This window comes from Cherax quadricarinatus, chromosome 1, assembly GCF_038502225.1.
Source record: "Cherax quadricarinatus isolate ZL_2023a chromosome 1, ASM3850222v1, whole genome shotgun sequence".
Taxonomy (NCBI): Eukaryota; Metazoa; Arthropoda; class Malacostraca; order Decapoda; family Parastacidae; genus Cherax; species Cherax quadricarinatus.
The window spans coordinates 60070630-60087992 of record NC_091292.1 but is presented as its reverse complement, the minus strand read 5'-3'; positions in this window follow the sequence as shown (position 1 = coordinate 60087992).

Below are 17363 nucleotides of genomic sequence, written 5' to 3'. Positions count from 1 at the left end.
GTTAGGAGCGGCAGTGTTTCTGTTCTTGCCTTGTTTGCACTATAATGAATTCAACTTGGCTTTGAATTACATGGATGGATTGTAAAGGACCTGCCTAGTATGGGCCAACAGGCCTGCTGCAGTGATCCTCCTTTCTTATGTTCTTATGTTTCTTAATAAGACCATAAGGGGGAGCACTGCAGCAGGCCTACTGACCCACACTAGGCAGGTCTTCCTCAAACCAAATCCCACTAACGAAAATATTTGCCCAACCCGTTTTCAATACTACTCAAGGAATAACTAAGCTTTGATAACGATAATTCAATTCCTGATGAATTCAAATTAACTAATACTACTGTCACGAGGGACATAGTTATCAAACAGATAGACAAACTGAAGCAAAGTAAGTCCCCGAGACCCGACGAGTTGTTTTCCAGGGTACTTTAAGAATGTAAGATGGAACTTAGTCAGCCATTAACGAGTGTGGTAAATTAGACACATGTGCAACTCTTGGGTGAAGATTGAGACACTTATGCAGCATATGGGAATCTTTATTCAGGAAACGTTTCGCCACACAGTGGCTTCATCAGTCCAATACAAAGAGGAAGGCGTAAGGAGAGGAGGAGAATGAGGTAATCAGTCCCTCAACCTGGAGTCGATGTGTTCAGTCCATCAATCTTGTAGAATGTACAGCATAGGGCCGTAGACGTGGCTTATATACTGTAGTGAGGTGACGTGAAGCAGGTGGAGGCGGGGTCATAGTGGTACCATCCACTAGTCGAAGTAGGTCTTCGTCCAAAGGTTGAACAAGTATTGAAGAATTCTTTGTAACAAGATCCCATGATGCTGCAGTGTCTGACAGTTGTGATGAATGGTTTGAAAAACCGACAAGTTGAAGATTGAGACACTTATGCAGCATATGGGAATCTTTATTCAGGAAACGTTTCGCCACACAGTGGCTTCATCAGTCCAATACAAAGAGGAAGGCGTAAGGAGAGGAGGAGAATGAGGTAATCAGTCCCTCAACCTGGAGTCGATGTGTTCAGTCCATCAATCTTGTAGAATGTACAGCATAGGGCCGTAGACGTGGCTTATATACTGTAGTGAGGTGACGTAAAGCAGGTGGAGGCGGGGTCATAGTGGTACCATCCACTAGTCGAAGTAGGTCTTCGTCCAAAGGTTGAACAAGTGTTGAAGAATTCTTTGTAACAAGATCCCATGATGCTGCAGTGTCTGACAGTTGTGATGAATGGTTTGAAAAACCGACATGTTGAAGATTGAGACACTTATGCAGCATATGGGAATCTTTACAAGATTGATGGACTGAACACATCGACTCCAGGTTGAGGGACTGATTACCTCATTCTCCTCCTCTCCTTACGCCTTCCTCTTTGTATTGGACTGATGAAGCCACTGTGTGGCGAAACGTTTCCTGAATAAAGATTCCCATATGCTGCATAAGTGTCTCAATCTTCAACATGTCGGTTTTTCAAACCATTCATCACAACTGTCAGACACTGCAGCATCATGGGATCTTGTTACAAAGAATTCTTCAACACTTGTTCAACCTTTGGACGAAGACCTACTTCGACTAGTGGATGGTACCACTATGACCCCGCCTCCACCTGCTTTACGTCACCTCACTACAGTATATAAGCCACGTCTACGGCCCTATGCTGTACATTCTACAAGATTGATGGACTGAACACATCGACTCCAGGTTGAGGGACTGATTACCTCATTCTCCTCCTCTCCTTACGCCTTCCTCTTTGTATTGGACTGATGAAGCCACTGTGTGGCGAAACGTTTCCTGAATAAAGATTCCCATATGCTGCATAAGTGTCTCAATCTTCAACATGTCGGTTTTTCAAACCATTCATCACAACTGTCAGACACTGCAGCATCATGGGATCTTGTTACAAAGAATTCTTCAACACTTGTTCAACCTTTGGACGAAGACCTACTTCGACTAGTGGATGGTACCACTATGACCCCGCCTCCACCTGCTTTACGTCACCTCACTACAGTATATAAGCCACGTCTACGGCCCTATGCTGTACATTCTACAAGATTGATGGACTGAACACATCGACTCCAGGTTGAGGGACTGATTACCTCATTCTCCTCCTCTCCTTACGCCTTCCTCTTTGTATTGGACTGATGAAGCCACTGTGTGGCGAAACGTTTCCTGAATAAAGATTCCCATATGCTGCATAAGTGTCTCAATCTTTAACATGTCGGCTTTTCAAACCATTCATCACAACTGTCAGACACTGCAGCATCATGGGATCTTGTTACAAAGAATTCTTCAACACTTGTTCAACCTTTGGACGAAGACCTACTTCGACTAGTGGATGGTACCACTATGACCCCGCCTCCACCTGCTTTACGTCACCTCACTACAGTATATAAGCCACGTCTACGGCCCTATGCTGTACATTCTACAAGATTGATGGACTGAACACATCGACTCCAGGTTGAGGGACTGATTACCTCATTCTCCTCCTCTCCTTACGCCTTCCTCTTTGTATTGGACTGATGAAGCCACTGTGTGGCGAAACGTTTCCTGAATAAAGATTCCCATATGCTGCATAAGTGTCTCAATCTTCAACATGTCGGTTTTTCAAACCATTCATCACAACTGTCAGACACTGCAGCATCATGGGATCTTGTTACAAAGAATTCTTCAACACTTGTTCAACCTTTGGACGAAGACCTACTTCGACTAGTGGATGGTACCACTATGACCCCGCCTCCACCTGCTTTACGTCACCTCACTACAGTATATAAGCCACGTCTACGGCCCTATGCTGTACATTCTACAAGATTGATGGACTGAACACATCGACTCCAGGTTGAGGGACTGATTACCTCATTCTCCTCCTCTCCTTACGCCTTCCTCTTTGTATTGGACTGATGAAGCCACTGTGTGGCGAAACGTTTCCTGAATAAAGATTCCCATATGCTGCATAAGTGTCTCAATCTTTAACATGTCGGCTTTTCAAACCATTCATCACAACTGTCAGACACTGCAGCATCATGGGATCTTGTTACAAAGAATTCTTCAACACTTGTTCAACCTTTGGACGAAGACCTACTTCGACTAGTGGATGGTACCACTATGACCCCGCCTCCACCTGCTTTACGTCACCTCACTACAGTATATAAGCCACGTCTACGGCCCTATGCTGTACATTCTACAAGATTGATGGACTGAACACATCGACTCCAGGTTGAGGGACTGATTACCTCATTCTCCTCCTCTCCTTACGCCTTCCTCTTTGTATTGGACTGATGAAGCCACTGTGTGGCGAAACGTTTCCTGAATAAAGATTCCCATATGCTGCATAAGTGTCTCAATCTTCAACATGTCGGTTTTTCAAACCATTCATCACAACTCTTGGGTATCTTTATTGAGGAAACGTTTCGCCACACAGTGACTTCATCACTGATGAAGCCACTGTGTGGCGAAACATTTCCTCAATAAAGATACCCAAGAGTTGCATATGTGTCTAATTTATCAACGTGTCGGTTCTCTGAACCATTCATCTACATTAACGAGTGTGGTTTAGAAAGACACGTAAGCAAACACTATAACATATTTATTAGAAAACGTTTCGGTCCTGGGACCTTGATCACTGTCCCAGGACCGAAACGTTTTCTAATAAATATGTTATAGTGTTTGCTTACGTGTCTTTCTAAACCAACTTGTCGGTATTTATTACCAAGGTTTATACCATTAACGAGTGTATTCAATGCGTCCATCCTTACTGGTGTTGTGCCTGAGACGTGGAAGATGGCTAATGTGGTTCCTATATTTAAATCCAGGGATAAGTCCATTCCTTCAAATTATCGTCCAATAAGCCTGACGTCTATAGTAGGCAAATTATTAGAATCAATTATAGCTGACATTAGAATTAACCTTGAAGAGCATAATTTAATTAATGAATCTCAGCATGGGTTCACGAGAGGTCGTTCGTGCCTGACAGATTTACTGACGTTCTTGGTTTAGAAAGAAACGTAAGCAAACACTATGACATATTTATTAGAAAACGTTTCGGTCCTGGGACCTTGATCACTTCTATCATACAGAGGTAGAAAGACATTATATATAGGCGGAAAGTGAGGTGTGAGTGACGCATGGTGACCTGAAGAATGCCATGTTGGGATGAGATCAAGTGACTCCTGTGTTGTTGGGTTGGTGGTGCTTAAGTATTATGTATGCTAATGTTTTTTGAAATTTTGTAGTTTCCAGTGTTACGTTCTATTGTGTCGGTGACGGCGATTAGTGAGGCTTCTAGGCACCGTCGGCGTCTGAGGTCTGGTTCGGTAAGAACTAGTTGTGCCTCATTCCAGTTCATCAAATGCCCCGTGGAGTCTCTGTGGAGAACACTGACGTTCTTCAATAAAGCATTTGAGGCAGTAGACAGTAATAAAGAATATGATATCGTCTATTTGGATTTTAGTAAAGCCTTCAAGAGAGTACCTCACGAGAGACTCTTAAGAAAAGTGGCAGCTCATGGTATAGGAGGTAATGTTCTAGCATGGGTAGAGGCATGGCTTACCAACAGAAAGCAGAGAGTTTCCATTAATGGGGTCAAATCTGAATTGGGATTAGTCACTAGTGGCGTTCCACAAGGATCAGTTTTGGGCCCTCTGTTGTTCATAATTTACATTAATAACCTTGATGAAGTAATTACAAGTGGCATGAGTAGATTTGCTGATGATACAAAGATAGGCCGTATGATTCATTCTGAGGAGGATTCCAATGAAGTCCAGGAGGATTTGGACAAATTAATGTCTTGGCCTGACAAATGGCAGATGAAGTTCAATGTGGACAAGTGTAAGGTACTAGTCCTTGGGAATGAAAATAACCCTCAAAGCTATAAACTAGGTGAAGTAGAACTTGATCATGGTAAACAGAAATCTAAAGCCAAGACAGCAGTGTCTAAGTGTGTGCAACAATGCTAACAGATTACTGGGATTTATCTCAAGAAGTATAAGTTACAAAAGTCCGAAAGTTATTTTACAGCTCTATACATGGTTTAGAAAGACACGTAAGCAAACACTATGACATATTTATTAGAAAACATTTCGGTTCTGGGACCTTGATCACTTCTAACATACAGAGGTAGAAAGACATTATATATAGGCGGAGAGTGAGGTGTGAGTGACGCACGGTGACCTGAAGAATGCAGTGTCGCCGTCACCGACACAATAGAACGTAACACTGGAAACCACAAAATTAGTGGATTTAAGTTGGATAAATTTAGATTAAGAAAGGACAAAGGTAAGTACTGATTTTCTAACAGAGTTGTGGATGCGTGGAGCAATCTTTCCAGTAGGGTGATAGAGGCTGGGTTTGATTGGTGTCATTGGGTATGGGAGTTAATTTTTGGGTTACTTTGGGTAGAGGTCATTTTGATAAGGACTTGCCTTGCATGGGCCAGTAGGCCTTCTGCAGTGTTCCTCCATTCTTATGTTCTTATGTCCTAATTGGGCATCCCTGAATTTCATGAGATGATTGGTGGAATTTCAGTGTTGTACACAGGCGTTGTTCAAGTTATCGTTCCTACATGCATAAATGTGTTCATTTAGGTGGGTGTCGAGGTTTCTTGCTGTTTCACCTACATAAATCTTGTCGCAGCCTCCACAGGGTATAGTGTAAACCCCTGCATTGACTGGTTTGTGGTGCTTTGATTTTGTCCTGGTTAGATCCTTTATTGAAGTGCTGGAAGTGATGGCGACTCTGGTGTTAGCTTGTGAAAGTGGTGACGTGTACTTAGCTCTGTGAAGACCTGTTTGTGTGCTCTCTGTGAATCTGAACCAGGATCCCCTCTCTTGAGAAACTTTACCAGCAGCTGAAAGAAGAGCTTAGGGTTGCTAAGATGGAGATACGGCGATTAACGGAGAAGAGGATTCGCAGTAATCCTCCTGTTGTGAGTCCCCAGGTTAAGAGGGGAACTTGGTCAGTGGCCGGGCAACATGGAACCAAGCTGAGGATCAAGAAGACTGTTGGAGAGGTAGAAACAACGAGGAACCAGAAGACTACTGTGGAAACTTCCAACCCATTTTCGGTGCTACCTGACGAATGTGGGTGTTCTACTGGGAATGCCACAACAAGCACCAAGGAAGCATTGGCAAACGTGAGTGAGACATCCCTAGAAACCCCAACAAAGGCCATCGAGAACGTCTTGACGAATTCCACAACTGAAGGTGTAGTGCTGCCTGACGATGACCCTCACCTCTTTTGATACGCCTATAAATTCCTGTCATCTGTCCTAAAAGATATTTGAGCCTATTATTCATCCATTTGGGGTCATTTCTATTCGATCTAATTTCCTTATATGGGATAAATGTCCTTTGGGCAGCATGTATTGTGTTGAGAAAGCTGTCATACTGATAGCTCTCTTCGTTACTCCAGTCTACAGATGATAAGTGTTCTCTAAGCCGATTGTAATCTGCTAAATGAGAATCTGGGACCATTACTGAATTATCCCTACTATCATACTTCCATTCAATGCTGAAGGTAATTGATTTGTGATTGCTTGTGCCGAGTTCCTCTGTAATTTCTAAATTATTAACAAGGGTTTCCTTGTTTGCCAAAACCAAGTCAAGCAGGTTATTTCCCCATGTAGGCTCTGTCACAACTGCCTCAAAAAACAATCCTGAACTACTTCTAAGAAGTCGTTTGATTCTAAATTCCCAGTCAAGAAATTCCAATCAATATGACTAAAGTTAAAGTCTCCTAGAATTACTACGTTATTGTGCCTTGTGGCCTTAACAATTTCCTCCCATAGTAGTCTCCTTTGGTCCCTATCTAAGTTTGGGGGACAGTATATTACATCTAAAATAAATTTTTCATGCCCCTCTGAAAATTCTATCCTAACAGACTCTGTACAGTGGTCAGTGGTCAGTCATCACGTGAGGTCACAGACCCTGAGCTGCTTTGGGGATTAGCGTGGACGGTTACAAAGCATGGTTTGCTTCTGCAGTGTTTTAAAAATTGAGGTTGGAGAGTTGAAGGAGGAGGTCTTGCTTCTCCAGGAGGAGATTAGGAGGCTGAAGGTCCACCTCAATGGGTCTGGGAGAGAGTGTGAGGTGGCTGGAGTTGTGGGAAATGAGGCTTCTAGCAGTGAGGTGCAGTCTGTCTCTCACTGTGAGGAGGCTGTAGTTGGGGAGGTAGCAACGGCTACCAGCAGTGAGGTGCAGCCCAGCACCTGCTACAAGTGGCGAGTGGTTCACAGTAATGGGAGGCGCATCAGAGTAAGGAAAGTTAAGAGTGAAGATCTGAAGGTAGGAAATTGCTTCTCTGTTCTTCAGGATGAATGTACTTCAGTGGCCAGTGAAGGTAAGGGTACTACTGCCCCTGCTAATGGAGGTAAGCGCATTCTTGTGGTTGGTGACTCTCAGGTAAGATATATTGACCGTGCTTTTTGTAATAGGAATAAGAAGATGAGAGATAGAGTGTGCTTCCCTGGAGCTGGTGTTGGGGACATTGTCAACAGGCTGGATAATATCATGTCAGGTAATGGGAACAAGCCCATTATCTGTCTCAGTGCTGGTGGAAATGATATTGGGAAGGGTAGGAGAGAAGAGCTGCTAGATAAGTACAGGTCAGCTATAGATTTCATTAAGTCTAAGGGAGGGATCCCAATCATATGTAGCATCTTGCCTAGAAGGGGAGTAGGAAATGAATGGTTGTCTAGGGCAATTGGTGTAAATTGCTGGCTAGACAGATACTGCAAGGAACTTGCAATCCCATTCATTGACAACTGGAACAACTTTTATGGCAAACATGATATGTATGCAAGGGATGGGGTACATCTCTCTGGGGCTGGGGTGGTAGCACTTGCAGACTCGATTGAGAAGGCCATTGGTGAAATGCCTATGATTTTAAACTGATGGAAGATAGAGGTATGGGTGTGTGTGGGAAACAAGCAGGTTGCAACACTAGGGTTGGAAACAGTAAATGTATAAAAGGCATTCAGCATGAAGTTATAAATAAAGACAATAGATCAGGTCAGCAAACAAAGGGGGACAGCAGAGGGCAGCAAGGGACTAGCTCCCTTAAGGTTTACTATACTAATAGCAGGAGTGTAAGAAATAAGATAGATGAGCTAAGATTAATTGCAAGTGCAGGAAACATAGATATTATTGCTATAACAGAGACCTGGCTCAATCTGAAAGATAGAGAGATGCCCTCTGAATGTCACATACAAGGCTATAAATTATTCCACACTGACAGGGTCAACAGGAAAGGTGGTGGAGTAGCGATGTATGTCAGAGACAATTTAAATTGTTGTGTTAGACAAGATATTAAATTAGAAGCGTCAGCCACTGAATCTGTTTGGTTACAGCTTCTCGAGGGCCGAGAAAAACTAATTTTGGGTGTGATTTACAGGGCCCCAAATCTTGATAGGGAGCGCAGTAAACTTCTATGGGACGAAATTCGTAAGGCATCTCCATACGAAAATGTTGTGCTAATGGGAGATTTCAACTATAGACAGATTGACTGGAGCAATTTGACAGGAAATTTAGAGTCAGGTGACTTTCTTGATACGATCCAGGATTGTTTTTTAAAACAGTTTGTGACAGAGCCAACTAGGGGAAATAACCTCCTTGACTTGGTTCTTGCTAGTAGGGAAACACTAATTAATAATCTTGAGGTTAATGATGAGCTTGGGGAAAGTGATCACAAATCACTCAGTTTTAATATATCATGGAATTCCCCTAATAATGGCAATCAAGTCTCCGTCCCTGACTTTCGCTTGGCTGATTTCATAGGACTGAAAAATTACTTAGGTGGGCAGAACTGGAATGACCTGACTAAGGGTCAGGTAGGTGGTGATGGTTGCCGATATGATGCTTTCCAGGGCATAGTTCTAGCTGCTCAGTCAAATTATGTTCCAAATAGGGAAATCAGATCAAACAAAAATGATCCTAAATGGATGAACAATAGATTAAAATATCTGATTGGTCAAAAGAGAGGCATATATAGGCAAATCAAAAGAGGAGAGGGGCAATTAAGAAATCGATATATTCAGTTAAAGAGAGAAATAAAAAAGGGAATTAGAAAAGCAAAAAGAGATTATGAGGTTAAAGTTGCAAGAGAATCGAAGACTAACCCAAAAGGATTCTTTCAGGTATACAGAAGTAAGATCAGGGACAAGATAGGCCCACTCAAAAGTTCCTCGGGTCAGCTCACTGACAGTGATAAGGAAATGTGTAGAATTTTTAACACATACTTCCTCTCAGTTTTTACACAGGAGGATACCAGCGATATTCCAGTAATGATAAATTATGTAGAACAGGACGATAATAAACTGTGCACGATTAGGGTCACAAGTGACATGGTCCTTAGGCAAATAGATAAATTAAAACCTAACAAATCCCCAGGCCCTGATGAACTGTATGCAAGGGTTCTAAAGGAATGTAAAGAGGAGCTTAGCACACCTTTGGCTAATCTTTTCAACATATCACTACAAACTGGCATGGTGCCAGATAAGTGGAAAATGGCAAATGTGATACCTATTTTCAAAACAGGTGACAGGTCCTTAGCTTCGAACTATAGACCAATAAGCCTAACCTCCATAGTGGGAAAATTTATGGAATCAATAATTGCCGAGGCAGTTCGTAGCCACCTTGAAAAGCATAAATTAATCAACGAATCTCAGCATGGTTTTACAAAGGGGCGTTCCTGCCTTACGAATTTATTAACTTTTTTCACTAAGGTATTTGAGGAGGTAGATCATGGTAATGAATATGATATTGTGTATATGGACTTCAGTAAGGCTTTTGACAGGGTCCCACATCAGAGACTATTGAGGAAAATTAAGGCACATGGAATAGGAGGAGAAATTTTTTCCTGGATAGAGGCATGGTTGACAAATAGGCAGCAGAGAGTTTGCATAAATGGGGAGAAATCAGAGTGGGGAAGCGTCACGAGCGGTGTTCCACAGGGGTCAGTGTTGGGCCCCCTGCTGTTCACAATCTACATAAACGACATAGATGAGGGCATAAAGAGTGACATCGGCAAGTTTGCCGACGACACCAAAATAGGCCGTCGAAGTCATTCTGACGAGGACATTCGAGCACTCCAGGAAGATTTGAATAGACTGATGCAGTGGTCGGAGAAGTGGCAGATGCAGTTTAATATAGACAAATGCAAAGTTCTAAATGTTGGACAGGACAATAACCATGCCACATATAAACTAAATAATGTAGATCTTAATATTACGGATTGCGAAAAAGATTTAGGAGTTCTGGTTAGCAGTAATCTGAAACCAAGACAACAGTGCATAAGTGTTCGCAATAAAGCTAATAGAATCCTTGGCTTCATATCAAGAAGCATAAATAATAGGAGCCCTCAGGTTGTTCTTCAACTCTATACATCCTTGGTTAGGCCTCATTTAGATTATGCTGCACAGTTTTGGTCACCGTATTACAGAATGGATATAAATTCTCTGGAAAATGTACAAAGGAGGATGACAAAGTTGATCCCATGTATCAGAAACCTTCCCTATGAGGATAGACTAAGGGCCCTGAATCTGCACTCTCTAGAAAGACGTAGAATTAGGGGGGATATGATTGAGGTGTATAAATGGAAGACAGGAATAAATAAAGGGGATGTAAATAGTGTGCTGAAAATATCTAGCCTAGACAGGACTCGCAGCAATGGTTTTAAGTTGGAAAAATTCAGATTCAGGAAGGATATAGGAAAGTACTGGTTTGGTAATAGAGTTGTGGATGAGTGGAACAAACTCCCGAGTACAGTTATAGAGGCCAGAACGTTGTGTAGCTTTAAAAATAGGTTGGATAAATACATGAGTGGATGTGGGTGGGTGTGAGTTGGACCTGATAGCTTGTGCTACCAGGTCGGTTGCCGTGTTCCTCCCTTAAGTCAACGTGACCTGACCTGACTAGGTTGGGTGCATTGGCTTAAGCCGGTAGGAGACTTGGACCTGCCTCGCATGGGCCAGTAGGCCTTCTGCAGTGTTCCTTCGTTCTTATGTTCTTATGTTCTTATGTATGTGTTACTTCAGACTTAATACCCGTTTTTATGCAACAGTTCAAGCGATCTCGGATACAGTGCCACCCCACCCCCCTTCCCGATACTTCTATCTACTTGGAACAATTTAAAACCCTGAGTGTAACATTCTGCAGGCATGTCCCGACTTTTTGAATTAAACCATGTCTCAGTTATGGCAAATACATCAATGTTACCTGCACTAGCAGCTAATCCCAACTCGTCCATTTTATTCCTAGCACTACGGGAATTAGCACAATGTATATTTAATGACCCTCATTTTTCTTTACCCTTCCTGCTCATTTCTGTTTTTCCACTAAACCTATTATTGTCCTTGTCACCTAGTGCCACTGGCTTTCCAATATCCATCTCATTTTGCCTATTACTAGTTCTCCTAGTACTCATATTACTACATCGGGACTTCACTGTTTTCCCGCCAAAACCCATACCACTAACTATTCCTAGTTTAAAGTCCTAACAGCTCCCTCCACTGCAGTTGCCAGTGCCCCCACCCCAGAGCTAGATAAATGAACCCCATCCCTGGCATACATGTCATTTCTGCCATAGAAGAGGTCCAAGTTGTCAATGAATGTTACTGCATTTTCCTTACAGTATTTGTCAAGCAAGCAGTTGACACCAATTGCCCTAGACAACCATTCGTTTCCAATTCCTCTCCTTGCCAAAATACCACATATGACAGGGTTCCCACCCTTCCTCCTAATTATCTCTATTGCTGACCTATACCTGCTAATCAGGTCCTCACTCCTACGTCTGCCTACATCATTGCCTCCAGCACTGAGACAGATAATAGGATTGCTCCCATTACCTCTCATGATGTCATCCAGATGGCTAACAATATCCTCCATCTCAGCCCCAGGAAAGCAAACCCTCTGTCTCCTACTCCTGTCCTTCAAGAAGAACGCCCTATCCATGTATCTAACCTGACTATCCCCAACAACATCAATATCTTACCTTCCATGGTGTCCTTCATCGTGACGTTCCCAGTAGTCGACTCACATTCGTCGGGTAGCACTGAGAATGCATTAGATGTTTCCACAACAGTTTCCACTGTAGTCTCTTTCTTCTTCATCATTTCTACCTTTCCATTCGTCTTCTTGATCGCCAACGACGTTGTTCCATGCTGTCCAGCCACTGTCCAGGTTTCCTTCTTGACCTGAGGACTCAAAACAGGAGGACTACTACGAACCCTCTTGTTTTCCTCAGTCAATCGCTGTATCTCCATCTTCGCTACCCTCAATTCTTCCTTAAGCTGCTGGTAAAGTTGCTCGATGGAGGGCATCTTGGTTCAGTCCTCACTGAGCTAAGTACATGTCACCACTTTTTTGTCATATTAGTCTCTTGCCTTAGAGCTCATGGGGTTTAAAATTATGGATATCATCTTCATTGGGGTTATAAATGAATTATTATCTCTTGCAAGTTCCTGATCGGCAGTTGTGATCGCTTTGTGGACCTGGGGGACCCAAGTACAAATAGATTGGTTGACCAGGCGTTCAACATGGAAGCCTAGACTGTTTCTGGGCTGCTAGGGTAGAGGAAACCTTGAAATAGGTCACAGGTAACATTGTTGTGATTTTTTTTTTTGGGGGGGGGCATTTTTTCCGTATACAAATAACATGCTTCGGTCCGACTTGTTCCAGTCGCAATATTGTGTCTTTTTATTCTTTAGTTTTCCCTAAATTAGAACGTTATTCTCAAGAAGGAAACTACTCTGGGAACTAAACAAAGATATATCAAAGGTATTGGTAACAACGGTCCCTCTATAGGCAGTTCGTATAATGATAAATACAGACCTAAACAAATGTGGAATTTCTCAAAGGTTCACGACTCTCACAAGACTGAGAAGTACTGGTTAACGAATAGGAAACATTACGGTGCATCATGTAAGTGAAGCACTGAGAAAGTACTCTCTCAACCCTCCAACCCGAGTACTAATTGAGAATAACCTGAATTAGTTGTAAGTATTGAAAATGAGAGTCACTAATGCAAAGTCTATTGGCCAGAGTCAACAGTTCATCCAAGTGTGCCGGCACTATTTATGGGTGGATTTGCAGACTCGGAGCGACTAGTACAAGAAACGGAAGATGACAATTCGACCATCCAGTGAAATGCCGCACTCACCTTAAAAAAGGCATATAATTCGTCCAAGACCTGTTAATGCCTCTTCTAAATGCGCCAATAAGAAACAGTGTTATGATACATCTTGTCGTGTATTCCCCAGAAAGGGAACTAGGGGAACAAGGCCTCCTGATCGGCCAGCTACATAAGACATTTACACGAACGACAGTGGTTTGTTTTAATGCCAGGATTGTAAAAGAATGGTAAGAAATGATAAGAATGTAAGCGCACCTTGGAGTCATGCTGGACCGGAAACAAGACTAGTGACTGGCTCAGAGCCACACTTTTTAAGAACGACAAAAAAAAAAGAGTCCCCCACTACGACATTATTTAGATTTACAAACATACAAGTTCTTAAAATGGTATATAATACCGACAAGATGAGAGTAAGACACATGTGCAACATCTGGGTATCTTTATTGTAGACGTTTCGCCATCCAAGTTATGTCCTAGAATTTGTATTGATAAAGCCACTGGATGGCGAAACGTCTACAATAAAGATACCCAGATGTTGCACATGTGTCTTACTCTCAAGTTCTTAAAAACAAGTTACAACACAATACCCTTTTATTAGTCGATTCCTTACTGAACCAAATGTATTGTTTGTGGCTTTCACAGAGATGCGGGTAAAAGTAAGCCTGGTCTAGGACCGGGCCGCTGGATGCATCCATTGACTTTTGGAAACATTCTTCAATTACTTTTCAGTATTGCTCTACTGCCGCCTTTGTGGGTTTTAAAGAGCGTGATGATTCCTGCGTCCAGGCTCCTCCTCTTCTCCATACGATGTTCCAAGCAAGAGACAGTGGTTTCTTGCAGCTCTTAATGAATATAACGTTCCATGAGTCAGGTCCTGGGATAGAGTGCAGAGGCATGCTGTCAGTGGCTTTCCTGGTCTGCCCCCGTCCTTAGCCGGCTCTCAGCGCTTTCTGTTTGATGGGCTAGCCGACCAGGTTGTTGATACTGACAACCTGCAGTCCACTGTAGGTACCACAGTCCTGTTGATCACTAACTTGAGGAACTTAACAAGTTCTCCCTTGAGGACAGTTAGGAAGCTGTTGTAATATCTCTTTGTTTATGAGGGAATGGTGCTGAAAAGTCTTGGTCTCTTGACACTTATCAAGTTATTTCTTAGTGGACTTACTGCATCCTAGAGCTTATTGTTACCTGGAGGTTACCTGGAGGTTATTCCGGGGATCAACGCCCCCGCGGCCCGGTCCATGACCAGGCCTCCCGATGGATCAGGGCCTGATCAACTAGGCTGTTACTGCTGGCCGCACGCAGTCCGACGTACGAGCCACAGCCCGGCTGATCCGGCACTGACTTTAGGTATCTGTCCAGCTCTCTCTTGAAGGCAGCCAGGGGTTTATTGGCAATTCCCCTAATGCTTGATGGGAGGCTGTTGAACAGTTTTGGGCCCCGGACACTTATGGTGTTTTCTCTTAGTGTACCAATGGCGCCCCTACTTTTTATTGGCGGCATTTTGCCTCGCCTGCCCAGTCTTTTACTTTCGTAGGGAGTGATTTCTGTGTGCAGATTTGGGACCATTCCTTCCAAGATTTTCCAAGTGTAGATTATGATATATCTCTCCCTCCTGCGTTCCAACGAGTACAAGTCAAGTGCTTCCAAGCGAATATTTTGTTAATGGATTGAATTTGTGAAGGACCTGCCTAGTATGGGCCAACAGGCCTGCTACAGTGTTCCTCCTTTCTTATGTTCTTATCCTTGCTTCTCTTTGGGGATATTTAGCACCACCTATCGAGGGAACTTGAAAACAGCAACTTGGTTGATCTGGCCTTGATGCATCGGGAGGCTTGGTCTGGGACCGGGCCGCTGTGGGGTTGTCAACCGGAAGTATCCTTCGGGTATACAAGCAGTAATCAGTCTGGCAGCAGTGCTTACATGGGAGCGCATGATGCAAGCACCAACAGCCTGAATGCTAGGCTGTCAACCAGGAAGCCTGTTCAGGGTGTTCCAATCATTTTTTTATTCATTTCACTGTATATCACTGCTTTAGGAAGAGCAGATCAGTCTGGTTGTTAGGGCTGTGTAGGCACCTACAGCCTGGTTGATCAAGCGGTCAACAGGGAAGGCTGGTATGAGGCCAGGCTGGCATAATACATTAAAACCTGTAAACCTGGTCACTACTAACTCCCTACCACTGGTCACTACTAACTCCCTACCACTGGTCACTACTAACTCCCTACCACTCGTCACTGCTGCCTCCCTACCACTGGTACCTTCCTTTGAAGAGCTTCGAGAGTTTGACTACTCTCGGAGCCCGGCCATGGGCCAGGCTCTGATATATATATATATATATATATATATATATATATATATATATATATATATATATATATATATATATATATATATATATATATATATATTTACTAATAGGAATATTTTATTACATAATATGGTACAGAAGATTTAAGAGATACATTATTGATATAAAGGTGGCATATACGGTACATGTTGTTACGTGTGTATCACCGATTATAAGGTGAAAATCTCATCCAGCTCCTCAGAGCTGGGGCGTGTGCCCAAAATACAGCAGGCATTACCCCTTTGAACAGCCGCACTGAGCCGCTGGAACAGAAAACTAGCTGCCCTGGGATCCCTAGTTACCCTGATGAGTCTTTTTCCCAGCTCCTTAAGGAATTTAGATGCACTCTTTCCCCATGAGCCAAGGGTCTCTGAGCCTATGGGAACAAACATATAATGATGGGCAAGTTCTCCATATTTTCTAGACTTTTGGGACTCCCTGAAGCTGGCAGCTGCCCCTTATATATATATATATATATATATATATATATATATATATATATATATATATATATATATATATATATATATATATATATATATATGTATATATATATATATATATATATATATATATATATATATATATATATATATATATATATATATATATATATATATATATATATATATGTTAGTAGTCCAGTTTTAGTGTTGTCTCAGCAGTGACTGTATTACAGGTGATAATATTGACAAAGTTCGGTTATCTGCACCAAAGATAAATAGATTAGATATTGTTACAGCAACAAACACGGCCCCTCAGGCTGAGAGGCTGGCAAGTTGTTGTTGTTATTGTTATTACTGGTTAAGTCGGCTTCCTGGAAGTTCTTTTGATATACCTTTGAAGGGTTTCGAGAGTTTTCCTGGAGCCCGGCCCTGGGTCCGGCTCCTCTGGTGGTTGATTGATCAACCAAGCTGTTGCTGCTGGTGGCTCCCTGGTCCACTTATCTTTCACAGATTGGTTGGTGTTTGGAAACACTTACCTCTTGGAAACACTTGCCTCTCGCTGTCCCTGCACAAGCAAGAGGTTCGGCAGACGGTACAAAATACCCCATTGAGTACATTTAGTAAGCACACTAAAGCCAGCTTAATAAATGTAAAGGGACCAAGAGTGTTCATCACTCTCCATTCATACATAATGGGAATTTCTAACACACCCCTCGCTATCTTCAAGAGAGAATTGGATAAGTTCTTGAAGTCAATTCCAGTTCATCCTGGCTGTGGTGCTTACGTTCGTCTCCTCCGTGGTCTGGGACCGCACCCCGGGACCATCACCACCGAAATCGACCACAGGTAATCTTCAGGTAGGTTGACCTAATTGGTGATGTTTGAGATTTTCATCATAGCGCAGTTTGGTCCTGTACCAAGTAAATACAAATGTCAAAGCTTATTGCTTGGGTACCGTTTATTCCGTTAGTGGGTTGGATTTGCGAAGTACCTGCCTAGTATGGGCCAACAGGTCTACTGCAGTGTTCATTGTATCTTATATTTCTTATGATCTCTGAGGCTGTTGGTGCTCGCTAACGTAGCGCGGCATTAGCACCACAGCCTGGGTGATCTGCAACTTGTGTCAGTGACTTAAGATCAGTCGTGAAGACATCGGTACATTGCTAGTTCATCGTACCGAGGAAACACAGCTTAAGCGCTTTGTATACATTGATAGTGTGAGCTGTTTACATTTTAGAAGAAGACAGGATGATGATAATTGCCTGACTGGAAGCTAAATTACCAAGTGCCTCAGGCTTCCCCACATCCTCTGTAAATATACAAGTAATTACCCTCCCTCACCACTGAGTGTCTTCGTGAGGAAACACGGCACGTTCCCTGTACAAGATCATGTTCACCATTACCCTAACGCTCATACCTTCTGTCATTGGTGCAGTTGTAGAACACC